Source organism: Notamacropus eugenii, chromosome 1 (genome assembly GCF_028372415.1).
Source record: "Notamacropus eugenii isolate mMacEug1 chromosome 1, mMacEug1.pri_v2, whole genome shotgun sequence".
Classification (NCBI taxonomy): Eukaryota; Metazoa; Chordata; class Mammalia; order Diprotodontia; family Macropodidae; genus Notamacropus; species Notamacropus eugenii.
Genome location: NC_092872.1, coordinates 592641984 through 592666504, shown reverse-complemented (window position 1 = coordinate 592666504; position 24521 = coordinate 592641984). Strand labels below are relative to the sequence as shown.

The following is a 24521-nucleotide window of genomic DNA, read 5'->3' as shown; positions in this document are numbered from 1 at the left end:
TATTTTTGTATATGTGGGTCCTTTTCCCATTTTTATGATCTCTTTGGGATACAGCCTGAGAAGTGATATTGCTAGGTCAAAGAGTATGCACATTTTTATAGCCCTTCGGGCAGTTCCAAATTGCTCTCCAGAATGGTTAGATCAGCTACCAGCTCCACCAACAATGAATTAGTGTTCCAGCTCTCCCACATCTTCTCCAGCATTTATCATCTTCCTGTTTTGTCATGTTTGCCAATCTGATAGGTGTGATGTGGTACCTCAGAATTGTTTTGATATGTATCTATTCAATCAACAGTGATTTAGATCAGCTCTGGACTTCTCATAAAAAAAGTTTGAAACTCTTCTATTAAAGGTCCATTCCCAACCCCCACACTCCCCTGTAAGATGATACTCAGCTTTACAGAGTGTTATTCTTGATTGTAAGCCTTTATCTTTTGACCTCTGGAATATTTCAAGATCTCTCATTTTTAGTGGAAGGTGCCATGTTTTATATAATCCTGACTGTAGTTTCTTGGTACTTGAACAGTTTCTTTCTGGATGTATTTTTTCTTCCATGTGGAAGCTCTTAATTTTGGCTAAGACATTCCTGGGACTTTTCCTTTTGGGATTCCTTTTAGAAGGGGATGATTAGCTGCTTTCTATCTTTACTTTGCCTTCTGGTTCTAATAGATTTGTGCAGTCTTTATTTTTTATTTCTTGAAATGTGGTATCTAGGCTTTTAAAAAAAAGTCATGATTTTTCAGGAGGTCCAATTATTCTTAAATTAGCTCTCTTTGACTTGTTTTGCAGATTAGTTTTTCATATCATATAAGTTACATTTTCTTCTACTTTTTCAGTGTTTTGATTTTGTTCTAACATGAGACTGTTCTTACTGTCTCATGAAGTCACTGATTCATTTCAACAAAACTAACCAACTCGTTTTTAGGCAGACCATTTTTGGAGTAAGGTTTGATACTTTTTCTTATAAAAATGATTCTCCTTCCAATTCTTTCCTTGAAAGCTTTTTTCCTTTTTCATTCATTCATTCATTCACTCATTTTTTTTCTAGTTTTCTCTTCATTTTTTCTAGGTATTCGTGTAGTCCTTATTTAGAATCCATTTTTGTAGTTAGATCTGAAAAAAAAAAAAGATCCTGGTCAGCATTTTCTGTATTTATTTGCTCTTCCAGCTTTAGTTCCTGAACTGGGGCTTTGTTCCAGGGCCAGTCTCCATCCCCTGCTGTACTTTTGGGTCAAGCAATCAGCTGTACTCTGTCTTGCTCTGAATTGCCTGGGCTCTTGCATTGATTTCTACCTCTTGAGTTAGGTTCCATTTGATTACTGAGGTTCAGAGTAGTGGCCTATGCTGGCATCTCAGGGTTGAGTGTTAGGGACCCACATTCTGAGCTCTATGGCACCACATTGGTTGCTGCCCTGCTACTGCTCCCCATGGCTTCCAACATTCCTATCCTCAGGCTTTCTAAATACCTTGGTAATTCCTGAGGGGAGTCTTCCATTCTTGTTGCCCTGACACAGAGATTTACAGATTATACAGATGTGCCACATCTGGTCATACTGGTGTTCCCTTTGCTGGAAGGTTCTTCATTTCCTATTTCCTATGGAATTCTTGCTGACTTCTAAAATGCAATTCTGGAGCAAAAAGAAACCTATTATAATTTCTCATTGGATTTCTTATTATTTGGGTTGGTGCAAACTTCAGGGATTTGGGGAGAGTAGGTATGTGGGAAATGGGCAATTTTCCTCTGTTCAGGTAGCCATCTTGGCAGAAAGTCCAACTCCTTCATTTAACAGATAAGAAAACTGAGCCTGATAAAGTTAAGAGACTTCTCTAGGGTTACACAGTTATGAAATGTCTGAGGCAAGATTTGGAGCTAGGTCTTCCTGACTCGAAGCTCAGGTATCTATCTACTTATTATACCTAGCTATACGGTAGAGGCAGAGGAGTTGCGGTGGGAAAGGGATATGTGATTTGTTTCATGGAAGAACCACTTATATGGATGAAGGGTATAATCCTTTGAAGTGCATAAAAATGCACACAGAGCACTGTGCTCAGCACTGGGTGGTGATGGTGATGGCAGAGAGATAGACAGGCAACTTTCTTGACTGAGTTCACTCTCTAGTAGAAGAAAGGAAAAAGCAGGAGTAGAAAGAAACACAAGTAACTCTGAACCAAAATAGAGTATGGTAAGAGCCTAAGAAAGGATTGAGGTGTAAGAAGGGGAAGATTCATTTCTACTTGTGGAAACTGAGGGAGGTTTCATGGAGAAGAGAACATTTAAACTGGGTCTTGAAGGGGACCAGGAAGGAATTCAAAAGACAAAGTATGATGGTGGCAGGGGGCATGGAGTGAGCAAACTTTTTTTACCTTCTTGACCTTCCCCCTTGTTCCTTTGAGATCTTTTGTGATACAAAAACTGTGTCTTTCTGAACAGTTATCAGCTGGTGGTAGCAGCCTAATGATTAAAAAGGAGATTTAGAAAAAAAAAATATGGCCAAACCTATTTTTTTTTCTTTGTAGAGGTGTGGAACCATGGATGTGGAATGTTGTATATGTTTTCAGATATGGATGATATACTGGTTGGTTTTACTGAACTGTTATTCTCTTTTTTTAAAAAAATTCTTATTAAAAAGGATGACTCACTGCAGAGGGGAAAGGAGGGGAAGGGATATATTTCGAAATGAAAGTGACGTAAAAAAAAGATATTAATAAAAATAAGGCTGAAAATACAGAAGACAAGTAATGAGAGGAATCATAGAACATCTTTGTGGCCCAGGGCAGGGCAAGGGGAGATAAAAATTTATGAAATAAAGATTTAGGTGTAAGGAGCTATATTCTGACAATGGAGTGGTAACATTGAATTAAATTCAAAAGATTTAGATTCCTATCCCACTTCTATCACTTACTGGTTACTTGACCTTGGATAAATCAATTAACCTTGCTCAGTTTTCTTATCTATAAAATAAGGGTGATAACACCTACCCTGATTACTTCAGAGGGTTGCTGAGAAGACCCTGGAGATGAGTCATCTATTACTGTATATTTTATTTGAGGCCTCTTTTCTCTCACTAAGCCCAAACCACCATGTTCAGGTTGAGGCCAAGTTTGTGGGTAAGGAGAGGCAGAGGGAATATGCTCAGTTCCCTCTCACCTGGACTGTAATCTTGCAGTCCCTGTCTGAGCCTCAGTGTCCAGCTCGCTCAATCCTCCCTATTCTGCCTTAGGAGGAATGGAATGATTTTCTGTTGGCACTGGGAAAGCTGTTCATTTTCTGGAGGACTACAGTTGCCAAGATGGGGAATAAAAAAATAAAATGCTGAGCTTTATAACAGCCAGTTGCTCAGGAAATAACAAGGGATCAAGCAGATAAGAAGTCCAGTCCAGTCTGGATATTTGTCCTTTCTGAAACTTCCTGCCTGGCTCTGGATGCCAGCTCTCCCCATGCATGGAAGAGGTGAGCCTGGCCAGAGATCCAAGCTTTGAGTGTTGACTCTGGTGTTCTGGATAGGATGAATTCACAAGTAAATTGGCAGAGGCAGAAATCAACAGGAACCAGTAATAGTCCTGATGACTGGAAGCCTGCTTAGTCACGCCCGTGCCTGTGATTCTGAGTGCGCTGGCATCCTCAGACCTCTATAGCTATCTGTCTGTCTGTCTGTCTCTCCCCACTGCCCCTATAACTACCCCAGCTATGAGATGTAGAAAGCAGGGCATAGTAGAAAGAGAGAGCTGGACTTGCAGTTAAAAGATCCACTTGTGAGCTGTGTGACTCTGGATAAGCCACATTACCCCTCTTAGTCCTGGTTTCTTCAACTGTAAAATGTGGGAAAGAAATAAAATTTGTAGTACCCAATAGGGGTTCCGAGGCAAGTATTTAATAAACTGTATTAAATGCTATGAAGTCATGAATTCTTGTGACTAGACAGCCAAGCAAATGGTCAACTTAGAAGACCAAGGTTCAAATCTCTATATCTGTCTGATCAAGTCTCTTAATTCTCTGTACCTTAGGCAACAATCTTGGACTCATCTCTCAAGTCACCACAGGCAAGTGGGAAGAACACCTACTTTGGATTCATTCATAGGACCTAGGTTGAAATCTCAACTCTGAAACTGGCTCCCTCTGTGATCTTTGGCACGTCACTGAAACGTCCTGGATCTGTTTCTTTGCCTATAAAATGAGGGGGGCTAAACAAGATGGTTACTGGAATTCTTTCCAACTCTACAGCTAAGATTATAACTGGGATTGCTGTCTGTTGGTGAAGGGAGTTTCCCCTATGCTAAGGGATGGATTGAAAGCTCTTGCCCATACTGGTGGACGCATCTAGTCACTTACTTTGTTGAGTGACTATAACTATGTCTTACGTGTAGAAAGTGATAGGTATGAATCTTTGTGTATCTAGGGGCTAGTTAGCTCCACAGGTTACAACCAAATGCTTATGAAACCAAGTTTCAGGGCTCTGTTATTACTTTGAATCATTTGCTTCACACAGAGAAAAAAGCTATTCTCTGAGCAAAACTAGCTTCAACTCGGTGTTTCAGTATTAACAGCTGGTGGCTCCAAGATGGACCAAACCAGAGACTAGGGATGTCTCCATGGAACCTAGTGCCACCACTGGAAGACCAGCAACAACTCAAAGCAGTTGTCCAATTAATTCACGTCTTTTTTTTTTTTTTTATTAAGGACAGTATGTTTCCAATGTATGTGTATGTTGAGTAAGACAAGTGAGAGAGGAAAATATCTGTACTTAATAGAACCACAAAATAAGCCTTGCTCCACTAGCCCAGGGCCTAGAAGAAGTCAAGACTGGAATGAGAATCATTCAGGCATCTAAACAGCACTGGGGAAACGCTGCCTCTCTTTTCCAGTCTGTTTTGGTTTGGTTTTCGCGGACAATTCTGTTGGTGCTCAGACTGGATTTTTGGTGTCAGGCTTGTTCAGTAGGGAGAGGCAGTGTGGTATGGTAGGTACTGCTGGAGAGGGGAAGTACAAGTCTCACCCCTGACTCAGATAGCTAAGTGACCCTCTGAGCAAGCATCTCATCTCCTCAAGCCTCAAATTCTCCTTTGTTAAATGGGGATAATAATGCCCCCTCCAAGACTGACTTCACTCTGTTGTTACAAGGCTGAAATGGCATGAGGCTTATAAAGTACATTGGAAACTTTATGCTGTATATAAATATCATTATTATTGTTAATGTTATTCTTATTTCATTGGAAGTCAAGTGTCATTGGTAAATGTAGGTTGGCCAGCATAGATTTTTAGAAAACTTTACGGAACTTTAGCCTAGGCTTCCATTCTAAAGTAAGTTACCCAAACGAGTTCAGTCCCCACAGTAGGAATGAGTCTGTGTCCAAATTAATTTTTAAGCTCTGAATAATGTTAGGCTAGGAGTCAAGAGACCTTGGCTCAGGTGTTTGCCCTGATACTGTCCGGATGTGTGACTGAACAATTGTTTAATGTTTCCAAGCCTCGATTTCCTCATCTATAAAGTGAGGGCGGGATCACAATTTTGGAGCTTGAAGGGACTTTAAGAAGCCATCTAGTCTAACCCCTGAGGCCCAGAAAGGTGAAGAGACTTGTCCAAAGTCACACAGTAAGAACCAAGGAATTAAACCCAGCTTCCCTAATTGTTCCTTAGGCTAACGAGTTCTTACATTGATATTGGGTTTGACAAAGGTTTTTCTTTTTCTTTTTTTCCCCCCTGGATTGTTTGTTTTCTCTGCTTTTCCTTTTTCTGGCTGGGATTCTAATCCCAAAACCAGAGGTGTGCTGAAGCTGGCTCTTACCTGCTAGTCAGAGCTGTTGTTAAATTTTCAGTGTGAGCATTTACATCTTTGAAATTGGCAAATATAAATCAGGGCTTGAATTATGGTTTTGTTGATTGTCCAGACTTAATAAAGTGGTGGAGAAAATATAAATAATGTAGATTAAATGTAGAAATGTGTCATGCCATCTCTGAAGAGCAAGTTGTTAAACATTTACCAAGATACCCCTGCTAAAACCCTGAGTGCATCCAAGAGAAGAGTTTTTAAATGGATCTTCCCTTAGTGTAGCCAGTCAGTCAACAACATTAATTTGAACCTATTAAAGCTTAAAGTGGCACTAAGACTTTTGGGATACCTTATACAGCGACTGGGGAGCCTTAGATTGTAGATCTTTGTTAAAATGACAAAATCTTTTAGCTGTGGGTGGGGTGGAATATTTTTCTAGCCTCCATATTGTGATTCACAGGCTGATTTCTTGACTCCATGGAATCCCTAAATTCCCTAAGATTTACAGGGGCTGTCTTGGGTAGTAGCCACCTTTGTTTATAGCAACAAAGACAGATGAACTTTGATTGTTTTTGAACAGAATCAGAATCACAGAGGTAGAGTAGACCTTAAAGGTCATTTTGTTGAACATTCTCATTTCTAGATGAGACAAAACTGTGAACTTATTTAAAACTTCCAGCCTCTCCATTTGAACCCTCATTCTCTCTCCTCCCTTCCCTTGATGGAATCTGACCCCTCTTCCCCACTCCCACTCCCAAGATCTGATAAACGAATTCACTTGAAGTTGTGAATGACTGGTAGTACCTTAAGGTTTTGTGTTTCCAATCAGCTAAATTCAACAAACATTTAACCTTTAATTAGGAAGGGAGCCTTCAGCCAAAGGGCCGAAGCTCTGAATTTCAGTAAACAGCCAGATGGCAGAGAAGGATTTAAGACACTTATCTGGGCCTTCCCCAGACCTTGAAACCATACCCCATGGATTACCTGATCTACTCATATGTGTGACCAGCCCTGCTCGGCATCGTCATGAGTAATTTAGGTTGCGTTTTAAGACCTTAGATGGGCTGTCATTTTCCTATAGTCATCGTCATTGCATAAAGAATTTCCAAAGCAGGCTGGTGTGCCAAGGGAATGACTGGCACCAAGTTCCTGCTCTCTTAGAACTTAGTACAAGATAAAAGAGGAAGACGGTGGCAGAAATAACCAGTAAAGTCTGTGATCCCTATGACTGGATTGCACTCTTTCCTCAATGTACCTCTAGTAATACTGCCTAGCTCCAAGGCTCTTCTCAGGTACCACCTCCTCCAGGAAGCTTTCGCTGATCTTTAGGCATGTTAATGTTCCTCCGTCCTCAAATTATCTTCTCTGTCCACAAGCCACATGCCCTAAGAGAATATAAGCTTTCTGAGGGCAACCTTTTTTTCTTCTGACATTCCCAAGATGTAGCACAACACTTTATGCACAGAAGGGACTTGATAATTGTTTACTGACTGACTGACTGAATGAGTGCTAGCTGGGGACACCAAGTCAAGAACTGATCCAACTGAGGAGTGCATATTGCTTTGGGATCCATTAGTTCCCTGAGTTCAGATCTCAGTTTTCTCACTTTTAAAATGGGAACAAGGCCAATCTAGTTTTCAGGGTCATTGTGAAAATGAACAAATCGAAAACCACAGAACTTCTGGGCAAGTGAACCATGTATTTAATTAAATAAAAGTTATGGAAATACCTACTATATATTAAACATAGTTCTAGGAGCTAGGGATATAAAAATTGAAAAACAAACACAAAAATGGGCACTATTCCTTCCCTTAAGTAGTCTAAAGGGGGAGGGGAGATAAATACAAAATGTACACAGATAAATATAGCACAAGGTCTTGTGTGACAAATACTATACAAATTTAAGGAGACAGAAATCCCTTTCAGCTGGGGCTAGGGGGAAAAGAGGGAAGGAGTATTAGGAAAGGTTGTATGGAAGGGGTCGTACCTGAGTTGGGCCCTGAAGGAAGAGGAGGATTTCAATAGGCAGGGCTATGGAGGGAGTACACCCTAAGGGTGGGTGATGGTTCTCTGTGATACACAGAGGAAGGAAAAGTTAAGAAATGGCAGAAAGAGATTGGGCAGAGTTAGTAGTCCAGTTGGGGTAGAACATGGAATGCTCAAAGGGGAGAAATCTGAAATAACACTGGAGAAAAAAGATGGAGCTAGAATGAATAAATGAATGAATTAAAGATATTGATTGAGGACTATGTGCCAGGCATTTCCTACAATACTGGGGAGTGGGGTGGGTGGGGGAGTGGGGGTAGGGAGGTACAAAAATACAAAAAGGAAGGCAGTTCCAACCATCAAGAAGCTTACTTTATAGAGAAAGACAACACATAGCCAAATGATGGGAGAATCTGTTGGATTACTGGACTCAGAGAGAGGTTGAAAGAAGTATATGTGTACATAGAGTGTGGTAGGGCAGATGGTAGAATGACCTAGGTATGTGTAGATGGCAAGATGGAAGGCGAAGCATGATTTGGTGGCCCAGAATTGCCTATAATATTGCAGGTTTAGCTAAGTTTGCATTTACTTTGTTGCCAATTAGGATAGCTCAGCCCCAGAATAGGAATTCTAAAGCTGAGTGGACTGAGTGGGTAGAAATCCTTAAATACCAGGCTAAGAGGATCTGGAGGTCTTAATGGATCACAAACCCTCAACAATGTGATATGGTTGCTCTCCCTCCCCCACCAAAGCTAATTTGATCTTAAACATGTTTGAGAGAGGCATAGTATCCCATAGTAGAAAGGAAGATGCCCATTATGATCTTTCTTATCGTTTGCAGATGTTTATACACCTGATGAAAATATATCCAAAGGACTTCCTCATCCATCTGAGTAGGACATCGACCTAGTCTGTCTTTGAAACAGAGGCAACCTTATTTGTGTGGTTGTAAGAGTCAGTCCAAACCACACTGGTGAAGTATTTGAAGGTGCTGGGTTTTTTAATGCACTCCCACACTCCTCATCTCCCTGATTCCTTTCTTTTGCCTCTGGATCCAGGGCAGTCTCCTACCTGGGGGGTGGGGGGAAAAATAGGGAGCTGATAATTCATTGACAGGTAGGTGTAGGTTGAAGTATTTCCATTTGAAAAGAGAGCATAAGGAGAGGAACTCTAAGGAAAATGTGTTGCCTAACAGTTAAAAGGGCCTTACTTGATCACTACAAATGTATGGAAAGGTGACAAAAAATGAACTAGAGTTCATTAACCTCTGCCCAGCCCCATTGCCCCCCCCCATTGTTGAAATCATGTGTAAAACCCCTGATTCTTCCAAATGTTTCATGTTTGAATTTCCATCCGGTGACCTGAATTTGCCCATTTTTATGGCCAGTTGTGCCCCCACAGTCCTGTTATTATATCTGTTTTTTTCTAGTCTCACCCCACCCTGTCAAAGATGAGGCCACCATGCCTGGTTGTCTTTTGAGCTGGTCTCATGCTTTTTGTTATTCTGTAACATGAAACAGAAACCATACTGTGAAGGAGGAAGCCACAGAATGAGCCACTCTAAGGCCAGCAGGTGCTCCAGTGTACAGGGTGTGACAAATAAGAGACTCACCTGTTTGACTTTATGTAAGGCTGCTCTCCCCCACACCCTGAATGCTAATGCACAGGCTTTACCTCACTTATCCTTTCCCTTTGTCTCTGAACTCTAGAGATAGGCCTGTATTTCTAGTAAGATTGCCTCTGGAAAGGAGGCTTAATCAAGGTCACATAGGGAAGTCAATGGTCCAGACCAGAACACAGGTCTCCTAATACCTTCCTCCCCCACCCCAGCTTCCCTTTCTGCTTGATTGCTTCTGTGTCACGGTTTACAAGGAAAGAGGTCAAAGCTTACTGTTTCAGACACCGCTCTTTGCAATTGGGGAACTGGGGATTTTTAATCTGGACAGAAGAGAAAGTAATGGAAGTAGAGGAAAGCCCAGACTGCCAGCCTACCAATGGATTGTATATCTTGTCTGGGGACTAGCACCTCTTTCTAAGTCTGGAGAAATTCATGCTCAGAAGGTTGGGCCAGCTACTTCAGAAATGTGGTAGGGCAGAACTAAGAGATGAATAAAAGGGCCGAACAAAGGATAAATAAAAATAAATCACATAGCAATATTGTTTTAAGAACAACTTGGAGCAGAAAAGTAATTTTGACTATTATAAACACCTAAATTGACTACAAAGGGCATATGAAGGAAGACACTATCTGAGAAAGAACTGATAAGTAGAAGTATGAGTAGAATGATTTTACATATATCATATTTGTGTATAATGGTAGCCATCAGGTGGGGGAAGAAAAAAAGAAATTTATATAATAATGTTATATATTTAAAAGGAATCGCAGATTGTACATAGTAGGTTTGCAGTTTCATGTGCAATCATCTTTTTTATTGTACCATGTTATGGAAATGCTTGTGTCATTCTAGAAATTAAAAATAAAATAAAATTTTAAAAATAAGTAAGAGAATTGGGTGAGGAAGACTCTAGTCAAAGTTAGGTGGTGTAAATTTGTCGTGTAGCTAACTAGCCAGTATGGTTCTCTGATGTTCTTCAGGGCTTCCAGTGTAGGAACTTACTCAGGGTTGGGATTTAACAGCAGTTTTTAACTCACATTTATGTAGTTTTAGAGAACATTTTCTTCACAAACACCTCTTGAGGCAGGTAACATAGTTACTTTAGCATCACCTTTTTCTAGGTAAAGAAATACAGGTAGAGGGAGGACAAGTCATTTGCCTGGGGATACCCAACTAGCAAGTCCCATGGTGGGATCTGAACCTGTGTCTCTTAGTTCAAAATCCAGCCTACACCAGACTGTCTCCAGGCTTTTCCTTGTATTTTAGAGAATAGATACCAAAGTTAAAAAAATAAACCGCCTGAGCTGGATGCTCTAAAAATGTGGTCCCTTTCTATGCAACATGACTGAGGTGAAAATGTATTTAATAGGAATGTACGTGTAGAACCTGTATAAGATTGCATGCTGTCATGGGGAGGGAGTGGAGAGGGAGGGGGGAAGGAGGGGGAGGGAAGAGAAAAAATCTAAGATATATGGAAGTGATTACAGAGAACTGAAAACAAAATAATTTAAAATTTTAAAAAATAAAATAAAATAAAAATTAAAATGTGGTCCCTGTTAAAGATTGTCTTGACTCTGCCAGAGAAGTGAGAAGCATCTCCAGTGATAGTCCAAAAGCACTTCCTGTTGAAAGAAACATGAATGGAGCTCCTTAATAGCAGGAACATAAACCAGACACTTCCAGGAAGGCTGAGAGGCAGGGCTCCCTATGAACCAGACTCCTAGTTTTTAGACTTAACACAAATATGATGTTTGTTTTTGGGACTGAAGGACAGACCCAAGCCAGGAAAGTGGCATTTCCCAGAAATCAAAGGACTGGTTGTACTGCCAGGCTGTGTCACTGCTTTTAATAGACTAGTCCCTGGAATGGTTGTACATGGACTCTGTTTAGGAGGGGCTTCCCCAAATGTTGTGATAGAGGAAGAAATGGGCATAAATTTAGCTTTCTTTATTTGCTCTCTAGTTCTGTTAAAGGGAAAATTGTTTGCAAACACTCCTATGTGACCTTGACCTGCCTCTCTGAGCCTCAGTTTAACTAATCCATAAAGTAAAAGGGTTAACCTAGATGATCTCTGAGGCCCCTTTTGGCTTGAAGATGCCATGAGTAAACTGAACCTGATTTAAATTGGAACTCCAAAACTTATTGACTGTGTGACCATGGTCGAATCTTTTCACATCTCTGAATATCAGCTTCTTCATCTGTAAAGTAGAGCTAGTTGTACTTGCACTGTCAGCTACTAAAGGACTCTTGTAAGGAAAGTGCTTTGCAAACCTTAAAGCACCATCCAGAGGAGATCTCTTCTTCTTTTCTGTCTGCTCCTCCTTTTCTGCCTCCTCTATCTCCTTCTTCTCTTCCTCTTTTCTCCTTTTTCTCCTCTTTCTCTTTTTCCTCCTTCATTTCCTCTTCTCTTTCTCTTCTATCCACTCTTTCTCTTCTTTCTTCTTCTTCTCCATTTTCTCCTTCATCTCCTCCTTCTACTTATCATCATCATCATCACCACCATCATCACTGGCATTAGCTTGTATGGCAGGAGATGTGGGTTCTAAAATCTTGCTCTTTAACTTGCTGGTTTGTCTGGGAAAAATCACCTAAATTCTCTGGGCCAGTTTCCTCTTCTATTAAATCAGGGATTCTGAACATTTTTTGCATCTGGACCCATTCAGCAGTCTACTGAAACCTATGGGCCCTTTCTCAATATAATGTTTTTAAATGCATACCATAAAATATATAGGATTACAAAAGAACCAAATATGTTGAAATATATGTATAAAAATTTTTTTAAAAGCAAGTTTGTGAGTCTCCTGGAATCAATCCATAAACCTGAACCCCTGGTTAAGAGCCCTTTTGTTGAAAGAATGATAACCCCCATATGTAGATTTATGCCCAGAATTTTAGCCCTCTTGTTCCAGCTGCCCTGTGGATCTCTCCTCTTGGATGTCCTGCCAGAACCTCAAACTCAAAGTGTCCCTAACTGAGCTTTTCCTAGCTAAGTGATCATTATTCTCAGTTCTAAAAATCCTTTGATTCCCAGAGTGCTTCTGGGTGCTGCTAAAACAGCTAAGTCATAAGAAGGGAGAAGGAAAAAAATGGAGGAAAAATGGAAGAGCATAGGATCAGAGTTTTAGCACTAGAAGGGACCTTCAGGGCCATCCTTCTAATTTTATAGATGAGGAAACTAAGGCTCAGAGAGGTGAAAGCAACTTGCGTGTGGCTAAGTATGTGAAGTAGAATTTGAACCCAGGCCTTTCAGACTTCAAGTCTAGCATTGCCTCTTCTATAAGAGAAAAATAAGGGAAGGGAGAAGTGAAGGAAGAGGGAGAAAAGGAAAAGGATGAGGGATGACATTGGCAAGGTGACCCAAACCATCGCCTCAGGGACCACTCAAAGGCACCTGTTTCATACACCACCTACCCTATCCTGGGAATTTCGACGTACAAGCCCATAGTGCTTGTCAGTGTGCCAACACCCAATAAATCAGAGAACCTGGTTCTGCTACTTACTACCTGTGTCCCTCTCTCTGGACCTCAGTTTATTCATCTGTCAAATGAAGGGATAAACAGTTCTACCTCTAAATCCTGTGATCCCATCATTCTATGCTCCCTCAGACTGTCAGGGTTCCCAGACTGGCATCCAGAATAGATGCTGTGCCACCTTTCTATAATATTAATTGGATCTTCCCCATCAATTAATAGGCCTCAAATACCTTTGTTAATTTCTATTGAGGCACTGGGTCAGAGGATCCTACCCTCCAGCTTTGAAAAGTGTAAAATACTCTGAGGTGAGGTTTTACTTTGGGACTTACTCATTGGAAATATTTGTCGACAATGAGACTCTGGGCAGCACTTAGGATCCCCACCTCCACCCCAACCCCCTGGCTTTGAAAACCCGGATGTTGGTGCTTCTCTCTCCTGTAACTATGTATCTATGTGTGGTCAGTTATCTGTCTGTTGATCTGTGATGTATGTATTGCTTATGGTCAGACAGTTGGAAGCCCTGTCTGTTGGTTGATCTTTGTTTCTCTGTATTTTCTCTGAAGTTCAGGGTGCTGATTTTTTCCTCTGGACCAAGTGAATGATATATATGCTTGATTAGAGTGATTGTTACCCCTCAATAGTTGATTTCCTTTTAAAAAAGCAGATGTAAGAAGATGTACAGCAGGCCCTCCTGTGTATGTTGGGGTCCTTGGTGTTACAGCTTCCTTAGCTTGATGCTGCAAGTTTTCCACCGTTCGATGGCAAGATACCTATTGCCTCCAGACTCTGTGTCACAGTTACTGATGACCTAGAAAAGAAAATTTGTGCCACAAAAGCCTTTGGCCCTATGAGATAATTCAATATCAGAAGCTGATATTTTATCAGTGGAAATGACATTGAAAAAGATGCATTGCCATCTGCCATGGGGCCTTTCCAACTGACTTGGAGCTGAAATCTTCCATATGTGTTATCTTCCCCATTAGAATGGGAGCTCTATGAGAGGAAGGGCTGTCTGACTTTTCTATTTGTATCTTTTATACATAGTAACCACTTAATAAATGGATTAGTTATTCATTCATTCATAAACTACAGATGACTTGCCAGTCTGCATTAGTAGAAGGAGTTCCCTATCCCGATTAAATCATTGACATAAGAAAAATTACTAGATTGACTTGGAAATGAGCCACCCCATGTAAAGCAACAGACTTCAATTTAATTTTGCATGAATCTCCTGGTAGGACTGGCCCTGGACAAAACAGTGAAAGATGATGGCACCGAGCCAGGCCTTTTTGTGCCTTCCTCCTTTTCCCAGATGCATCAGATGCAGGACTAACCATTGCTGAACCCTAATATTAGTTTGTTTTCCCTGAGTAGATCCCCTGCTCACAACCTTCTCCCCTGCAAACACAGAAGACTCTAATGAATTGTTGACTTTCTATCTTCTTTGTGGGAGGCAGCTAGATAAATGTGTCCAGACAGAGGTAGCAGAGTTGAGTGGAAAACATGCTGGACTTGGTGTCAGAAGACCTGCGTTCAAATTCAGATTCTGATATTTTTACTACTTATGTGGCCTTTGGATAGGTCACTCTATTTCCCTTCCCTTCAGCCACCTTATCTAGGGTCTTTTCCAACTTGAAATCTGAGCTCATAAAATATGAGTAACCTAAATTAATTTACAGATTTAGTGCTATACCAATTAAACGACCAAGAAGTTACTTTATAGAACTAGACAAAATAATGACAAAATTCATGTGGAGGAACAAAAGGTCAAGAATTTCAAGGGAAATAAAAAAAATCAGAATGAAGGAGGCTTATTAGCATCATCAGATCTCAAGTTAGGCTATAAAATGGGAAACATCAAAACCGTTTGGCATCAGTTTAAAAAACAGAAAATTTGATCAATGAATCAGACTAGACACCTAAGACCCAGAAGCAATCAAACATAATAGCTTAATGGGTAGTAAACATAAGTACACCAGCTACAAGGATAAAGACTCCTCCCCCAACAAATGCTGTTGGGAAAATTGGAAAGCATTTTGGTAAAAATTAGATGTAGACCAGCATCTTACATCACATGCCTTAAGTGTCAAATTGACATCATTAAAAAAAAATTAGAGGAGGGTAGAAGAAGTTACTTGACAAAACTATGGCTAGAATTTTTAAATAAGCAAAGGATAGCTATGATCATAGGAGACAAAATGGGCAATTTTCATGTTATAAAACTGAATAGCTTTTACACAAGCAAAATCAGTACAATTAGAAGTAGGGATAAGTCATTGTGGTAAATACCTCTGATAAGGCTGCATATCTAAAATTTATTGGAAATTGTTGTAAATTGAAAAGAATGAGTCATTACTTAATAGATGGTGAAGGAAGGGAGCAAACGTTTATGAAGGGTCTGCTCTGTACCAGGTACTGTGCTCAGTGCTTTATGAATAGCAAAGGATGTGAACAGTTTTTAAAAGACTTGCAAGCTCTCAACAATCAAAGCAAAGAATCCTCCAAAACTCTACTTATAAAGGAAATTAAAATCAAAACAACACTGAATCCTCATTTAATACCCAGCAACCTGGCAAAGATGCAAAAGATGGAACTAATGAAGGTTGAAGAAGGATAGAGACATTAATGCTTTATTGGTGGAGCTGTGAATTAGGATAACCATTTTGGAAAGCAATTTGTAATTAGGCAAACAAAAGTGGCTGAACAATTCATACCATTTGACCCAGAGATTCCCCTTTTGAGGCATGTGCCCGAAGGAGGTTATTGATGAAATGAAAGTCCCCATATACACCAAAATATTTATAGAAACATTTTCTGTGGTAGTACATAACTGGAAATAAAGTAAATGCCCGTTGATTAGTGAGATGGCTAAACAAATGTTACTGTGCTACAAGAAATGAAAAATATGATGACTACAGAGAAGCATGGAAAGACTTACATAAACTAATGTAGAATGAAGTAAGCAAAGCCAAGAGAACAATATATGCAGTGACTTATGCCAATGTGAATGAAAAGAGCATTCACCATAAAACAAAACACAAAATGATGCAGAATTACAAAGAACGAACGTCCCCAAAGAAGAAATATGAAAAGACACTTCTCCCTACTCCTTTGAAGAGAAGCATGTGTTTGGGGATGTCTATGAGTTTGAAACATTGAAAAAATTGGTAGATTTTTTTCAATGTATTGATAAATTTGGGGGATTTTTTTCTTACTTTTAAAAAAATTCCTTGTTGTAAGGACAACTTTACGGGAGAGTGAGTTGAAAGAATATAGGAGGAAACAGACAATGTAAAACAAAAGATATCAAATATGTATAATTTAAAAAATAAACACAAAGAAAAATTTTGAAAGTTCAAAAGGGGATATAGACGGTGTTCTGTTGTCACTGCTATATGGAAGTACTCTTTGCTCCAGTGACAGTGACCTCCTTTGCTATTCCAAGGAAAAGATCCTCCATCTCTTGACCCTAAGCATTTTCTTTAGCTGTCTCTCATGTCTTGAATGCTTTCCCTCTTCATTTCTGCCTCCTGGCTTTCCTGGCTTCCTTAAAATCCCATTTTCTAAAGGAAGCCTTTCCCAGTCCCTCAATTCTAGTGTTTCCCTCTTTTAATTTTTTTCCTATTTATTCTCTATATAGCTTGTTTGTACATATCTGCTTCCTTGTTGAATCCCCCATTAGATTTTGAGCTCCTTGAGAGTAGGAATACTGTTTGCCTCTTCTTGTAACCCAAGCACTTACCACATGGTAGACATTTAATAAACGTTTGTTGACCCACTGAATTACACAATCATTTAAAATGTGACATGATCACAGTTTCACATACCACCCTCTTGTTCTTTATGTATTGAAATACTTATGTTTCTTAATGATTGTTATGGTCATTCTCTTTAAAAGGAAATTTTTAAATGGGAAAATGTGGTTTCAAAATGTAATGCCACTTTTTTCCCTTCTAAATACTATCTTATTTCTTCCAATTACATGTAAAGATATTTTCAACATTCATTTTTTAATAAGATTTTGGGTTCTAAATTTCTGATATATGTTATACATGTGTGATCAATGTCATTTTTTTAACAAAAAAACCCCCAAAATGTATCAACAAAATCTACTTTGATATTAAAAAAGAAAGAAAAGGAAATGTGAATTTAACCAATTTGGATTTTTCAATTTACAGTCATAAAATTGGTAAAGTTGACAAAAGATGAAAATGTTGGAGAGACTGTGGGAATGTAGGCACACCAATGCTTTGTTGGTGGAACTGGGAGGTAGTTCAACCATTCTGAGAAATAATTTGAAATTTTAGTCCTCAAATCATTAAATTGAATGTGCCCTTTGACCCAATGGTACTACTACTAGACATGCCCCAGGGAGGTTAAAGACAGATGGAAAGTTCCCATGTTTACAAAAAAATTTATAGCGACACTTTTTATAGTAGCAAAGAGTTGGGGAAAATCTGGATGCCCATCAGCTGGCTGAATAACTTATGCTGTATCAATGTAGTGGAATATTATTACACTGTAAAAAATGATGGACCTAAAGAATTCAGAGAAATTTGGAGAGACTTCATAAACTCATTCAGAGCGAAGTGAACTGGACCAAAAGTACAATTCACATGATAGCCAAAATTATGTAAAGGAAAACAACATCGAAAGACTTTAGAACTCTTATCAATGTAATGACAATCATGACTTTAAGACTTATGGTAAAATATTCCTGCCTTCAGTTGAGAGAGAAGTGGTGACCTAGAGGTATAGAATAAGACATAAATGATCAGATATGACCAATGTGTTGATTTGCTTTACTTGACTGTAATTATAAGGGAAGTATTTATGGCAGAAATAGAGAGGAATGTCAGTCAATGGGAAATAAGAATACATATAAAAAGGAAGATAAGATATTTTAAAACAGAATTATTTATGTATTTGATCAAAAATATTTCTAATGTAATTCATATATATTTTTAAATTTTGTATGAATGACATATTTGCACTTCTGTTTTCTAAGGAAAAAATATCAAATCAATAAGCATTTATTAAATGTTTATAATATTCCAGGCACTGCGCTAGGAGGTGGGTATACAAATACAGGCAAAAAGAAAGAGAATCCCCTTCTCAAAGAGCTCACATTCCAAAGGGGGCAGACAAAACAGAAAAAGGAGCTAAAAGCAAGAGAAGACAGGAGAAAGGTATCTCCACTGGGGGTGGGGGTCAGGGGAGTCATGGCGGAAGAGTCCAGAGTGAGATTATTGTTGTTGTGTTTGCCCTTTGTTTTCAAAGAGGACCATGACATCAGGAAGGTGATGCCATGACTTGCAAGTGAATTGGATTTAAGCGAGGGAGGGCTGTGCAAAGTCACCAGCCTCACTTTCTCCTCTGGAGCCATCTGGGTCCAGTGGCAAGATACAGATCAGAGCTAGGAGAAGAAAGAAGGGCCCTTCCATGAGATAGAGGTTCAAGGTGAAATTCATGGATGAGAGATGGTGATTACTGGAATAGAAGGATCTTCAGGGTAAGAAGGTGACTGGAGGAGAGGGTGAGAAGATTCGAGATGAGAAGGCAGCTAAGGCATATGGTGAAGTACGGGTCATGTTAGAGTCTGGTAGTAAGTTAAAAAGAGTTGGGGAAGCAGAGTTTAGTGCTAGATGAAACATGATAATTGAAGGCCCTCATTTTAGAAATGAGCAGACTGGGGCCAGAAAACTGAAGTGGCTTGCTCAGGGTAAAGATGAGAATCTCAGGTTCTTGCTACTAGTACCATGTTCTTTGTAATTCACAAGATTGAAATAAAAGAATGATGGATGCATCCCATGATCAAACATAGCCTACCACCTTTCCTCCCAAACCTGACTTCCTAACTTCTCTTGCCCTATTGATAGCAAAAGATGTCCTTTTAAGAAGATGTCCTATTAAAAGACAGCATGGCATAGTGGGAAAGGGTGTTGGCCCCAGAGTTAGGGTCAAATTCTGACTCTAATGCTTACTCGTTGTGTAGTCTTGTTTTTCTCAGCTTTCTCATCTGTCAAATGGTAATACTAATGCTTGTGATATCTCACATGGTGGTTGAGGAAAGTGCTTTGTAAACCTTAACGTACTACATGTTGATGTGATCTGTTATTACTCTTTTCCCAGGCTTGACCCTTCTGGATTACATTTAACTCACCTTCATGAACAAACAGTGGCCAAGTCCTCCCATTTCTACTTCTTAAACATTTCTAGAATTTTCCATTTATGCTCACCATGTCCCTATATTAACTGTTACTTCTCACCAGCACCATTGAAATTGTCTTATTGGTCTGCTTAACACTTTGGTTGTTGTTCAGTCATTTTCAGTTGTGTCTGATTCTGTGACCCCATGTAGGGGTTTTCTTGGCAAAGATACTGGAGTGGATTGCCATTTCCTTCTCTAGCTCATTTTACAGATGAAGAAACTGAGGTAAACAAGGTCAAGTGACTTGCCCAGAGTCACATAATTATTCTAAGTGTCAGAGGCCAGATTTGAACTCAGTAGGATGAGGCTTCCTGACTCCAGATCCAAGCTACTATCCATCTACTGCACCACCTAGTTTCCTAATACTTTTGTCTCCTTTCTAACCCATCCTTCATTGTATCACTAAAGTAATCTTTCCAATATGAAGCTTTCATCAGACCTCTCATATTTAAAAAATTCTACTAGATTCCCCACTATTCCAAAAGACAAGTGAAAACTCCTCAGTGTGGCATTTAAGGATCCCCATAACTTGAGGTCCCCCTTTCTAGCTACATTTCATTCTCTGTTGCCCCTCTCAATTAATTAACCAACTAGTAAGTACCCTCGTAAGTTGGAAATCAGGAGGAAGTGCTTTCTAGGCACAGGCAATGCATAGGTATGGGGATAGGAAATGAGATGTTATATGTGAAAAACAGAGAGAAGGCTAATTCAGCTGGATCACAGAGCACCAGTGATGTCTAGTGAGGATGGAGTGAAACACCATGTCATGTTGCTTAGGGCTTTAAAAGCCAAAAAAAAAAGAGTTAATATTTGATTCTAGAGGAAATAGGGCATTGTAATGCTATTTAGAGAGTTAGAGATCTTCCCCAGCCATTGATGGACCTGCCCATTAAAGGAAGCTTGATTAGGGGAGGCCCACACCTTTTATTAATTTCTAGTGCACTGGTTCTCAAGGGTTGAGATGTCCTCTGACTCTAAAAAGTGGATAAGTACTCTGAGGTAAGGTTTTACTTTGGGGCTTACTCATTGGAGGTGTTTGTTTGGCCAGAGGAGACTCTGGGCAATGCTAAGGAGCCCCTCTCCTCTTACACCCCTTTATAGTCAGACAGTTATCTGTCTGTTGATCTGTGATATATGGATTGCTTATGGTCAGACAGTTAGAAGCCCTGTCTGTTGGTTGATATTTGTTTCTCTGTTTCTATTTTCTCTGAAGTTCAGGGTGCTGACTTTTCCCCCTGAACTAAGTATATATATGTGTAAATATATGTGTTTGATTAAGGTGATTACTGACGCCCCAAAAGTTGCTTTCCTTTCAGAAAAGCAGATCTAAGAACCTGTGATAGCAGGCCACCCTGGATATGTCAGAGTGCTTACTTTTACAGGAGCTATTAGCACTGATGGAGTGATTTGCGGACTAGTTGGTGTTTAAGGGAAATGACTTAGGCAGCAGTATGGATGATGAGCAGTTGTGATGAGAAACTTGAAGTGGTGAGGCCAGCCTGGGGGTTGTTGCAAAATAAGCGAGAAGTAATGATGGCATCAAGCAAATTGTTAGTTGTGTGAGTACAGATAAGGGGCCTGATACAAGAGATGCTGCATGCAAAGGTCAAAGCGGTGGGATTTGGCAAGCGGTTGGAAATGTGGATTGGGAGAGATGGAGGAATCCAGTATGATCCTAGAAGGATAGTTGTACTTTTTGACAGAAGTGGGGAAATTTGGAAGAGGGGAGGGGCAGGGGAGGAAAAGAATGCATTTAGTTTGAGACAAATCATCTTATATCTTATAGATACTTATATATATATATGTATATACATGTGTGTGTGTGTGTGTGTGTGTGTGTATTACCTCCCATAATACCTTGAGGGTAGGCATACTTTCGTGCTTTTGTTTTTTTACTTTTATATCCTCAGAGCCTAACACATGACCTGGCTCATAATAGGCATTTAAAAAATACTTATTGAGCAATTGATGCTATTTCCCTTCATGTACTCATCTCTAGAAAAGCTGCATTACTCACCATTCCCTGACCTAGTCCTGATGTTTTCAGCTGCTGTATATGGTCCCCTATTCCTGCAATGGCAGTTGTAGGCATGGGAAGAAGGAGGAACACAGGATCAAGATGGAAGAGTCTTTACATCATCTCATCTTATACCAGAGAGGAACTTCCCTCTTCACCATCTTTAAAGGTGGATTTTGAAAAAGTCTTTTTGGAAAAAGACTTCTAAGAGAGAATCTATTATTTTCTGAGGCAACCCCTTGAATTTTTGGACAGAATCTCAGTTAGTAACTAAGAGCCCATCCCACCCAACTTATACCTGAGTAAGAATTAGCTGTCATGGAAAGGGAGCGGAATTTGGAGTCAGAGAACATTTAAATCCACCTCTGATGTTTATTACCAAGTCATTAAATTTCTTTGAGCCTCATTTTCCTCAACTATAAAATGAGGGAGTTGGACTAGGGGACCCTGAGGTCCTTTTCAGCTGTAAAGCTAGGATCCTATCATCTTTGGCCCAAGGGCCACTAATGAAGAGGAATCCACCCCCTCCTCATTGGCAGTTAAGTGGCATTGTGGGTAGAATGCTGGACCAGGAGTCAGAAAAAGACCTGAATTCAAATCTAGCCTCACACACTTACTAGCTGTGTGATCACGGGCAAGTCACTTAAATTCTCTTAGCTTCCTCATCTGTAAAATAGGGATATAATAGCACCTACCTCTCAGGGTTTTTCTGAGGAAAAAATGAAATGTTTGTAAAGTGCTTTGCAAACCTTAAAACACTATATAAATGCTAGCTGGCATATTATTATTATTTATTATTATTACTTCTTGATGCTGCCTATTCCACTTTGAATGGTTCTCATTGTTAGGGCAGCTAAATGGTGCAGTAGATAGAATGCAGGACCTAGTCAGGAAGACTCATCTTCCTGAGTTCCAATCTGGCCTCAGACATTTACTAGCTGGGTGACTCTGGGCAAGTCGCTTAACCTTGTTTGCCTCAGTTTCCTCACCTGTAAAATGAGCTGGAGGAGGAAATGGCAAACCCTCCAGTGTCTCTGCCAAGGAAACTCCTAATGGCGTCATGAAGAGTTGGATATAATTGAAAACAAACAATAAAAATTGTTAGAAATTTTTTCCTTTCATGTTGTCCAAATGTGCTTCTTTATGTCATCTACTAACTGCTCCTGATTTTGTTCTCTGAGACCTGCAGACCAAGTGTAATCTCTCTTCTGCACAAACGCCCTTGAAATCTTCAGAGACAGCTATTCTGTCTCCCCTTGCCAAGTGTTTTTCTCCATCTGGTCCACATTTGGCTGACTAGAGAGTGACCTCACCATCTTGGTCATTCTCTTCATCCAATTTATTAATGTCTTTCCTGAAAAATGATGTTCAGAACTGAACACGTTTCTTCAGATATGGGCTGACCAGGGCAGAGAGGCTGTCACTTCTTTACTCTTGGACAGCATACCTTTTTGCAGGCCATTTAATGTTATATTTGCTTTTTTGGCTGCTGTATCACATTGTTGGCTTGTGTTCAACTTACATGGTTTGAAGTCCACTAAAACCCCTAGATCTTTTCTTGTGATCTGCTATCTAGCCACATTTCTGACATCTTTTATTTGCAAAGTTGAGTTTTTTGAACGCAAGCATAAGAATTTAGATTTATCCCTGTTAAATTTCATCTTATGTGATTCAGTCCAATGTTACATACCTTGTTGAGATCTTTTTTAGATTCTCATTTTGTCATATGTTTACTATTCCTCTTAGAGTTATAGCAGGAGGGAAAGGATAAGTCAGCAAAAGATACAGAGAAGAATTGTTCTTGGAGGTGGAAAGAGATCCATGACAATGGAAGCCAAGGAAGGAGAGAAATATCTAGAAAAAAGGGGGTATGCCCCACAGAGATCAAGGAAGATGAGAGGCAGCTGGGTGACATAGTGGATAGAATGCTGGGTTTGGAAATAGGAGGATGGGAGTTTGTATCCAGCCTCAGATCCTATGTAACCTTGGGCAAGTCACTTAGCCTGTTTGCCTCAGGTTCCTTACCTTAAAAATGGGGATAATAATAATACCACCTACCTCTCAGATGAGAATCATGTGAGGTAATACCTGTAACATGCTTTGCACAATGCCTGGCATACAGTAGGTACTATATAAATGCTAGCTATGATTATCTCTTGGTTGTTCCACCAAAGAAAAGAAAGTGGATGAAACAGGCAAGTGAAAATAGTGGGGGACAAGGGTGGTTAGGATGGCCTAGCACAAAACCTTAGACTAGACAGTGACTGGCTGATAGAGGGCACAGTAATATAATGGGGGGCAAAGTGATGGTCATCTCTACCATGATATTCTCTCATTGGGAAATCTGGACAGTCTTTCTCTACTGTGACCATTCTTAAGAATGCAGAGTATTGCTAAGGCAATGTGTAAGTGCTGAGCTGCCCAAAGTTCCAAAAATGCATCACTGGACACATGTTTTAGGCCCCTAAATATGCCTTGAGGCAGAATAGGATTACAAAATTTACAACTGGAAGGGACCTCAGAAGTCAGGACAAATAAAGAAATTGAGGCCTTATAGATTTAAGTGATCTGTCCAAGGTAACACAGGTTATAAAATAAGCATAATAATCCTTTGCCTACTTACTTAACAGGGTTGCTGTGAGGAAAGTACTTTGTAAACCTGAAAATGCTATACAAATAAGAATACTTTGTTAGTAAGTAGCAGAGCAAAGGTCTTATGACCCCTCTTCACATTCAAACTGATCTACTAGCTGCTTCCCTGATTCAAAATCTCTTTTTCCATTTCTGTGGCTTTGTACAACTGATCCCCAGGCCTGGAATGCATTCCCTCCTCACCTCTGCCTCTTCAGCTCAGCTCAGCTGCTACCTCCTACAGGAAACCTTCCATGGTCCCGTCTAGTTATTAGTCAAATCACCTTTGGCTCTGAAATCCCCCCATACTCACTTAGCTGCGAACACGTCCTTCCTCCCAGTGAGTAGAATGTGAGATCCTCATGAGCAGGGACTATCTGGTTTTTTGTCTTATGTGCCTGACACATAGTAGGCCTTGAACAAATGTATGCTGAATTCAATTGTTATGGAATCTATCCCTTCTCCTGCTCCCCCCTCCCCTCTCCTGTTGGCTCTCCTCTGGCTGATTTGATTTCCAGCTGTGCTGCAAGGAATGTTTCCCAGATGTTGCATTCCTATTTGGTTTTTCCTCATTTGTATTAAAGGCAGAATCTGCAGCCCAAATAATCACCTCAGTCTGTGAAAGCGCCATAGAACGGACTCTCTAAATGAAGACAGCCCACACCGACTCCCACTTTTCCCTTCATTACTCACTGGCCCTCCTCCCCCTCAATTTGCTCCCAGTGAGTGGCTTACCTTACTTAACCCTCTTCAACAAAGTCAGGTGAATCTTCAGAATCTCAATTCCCAGCTGCTCCTCTCTGGCAACTCTGCTATTT

At 40.0% G+C, this 24521-nt stretch overlaps 1 long non-coding RNA gene across 1 annotated transcript; it reads right to left on the bottom strand.

Annotated features, from left to right (window-relative positions):
- Nucleotides 1–227: 227 nt before the first annotated feature.
- On the bottom strand, nt 228–24521 carry LOC140520542 (uncharacterized). The gene is made up of 2 exons (XR_011972569.1): nt 24439–24521; nt 228–1113 (listed from the first exon to the last, which is right to left on the bottom strand). It is a non-coding gene; the product is annotated as an uncharacterized lncRNA (long non-coding RNA).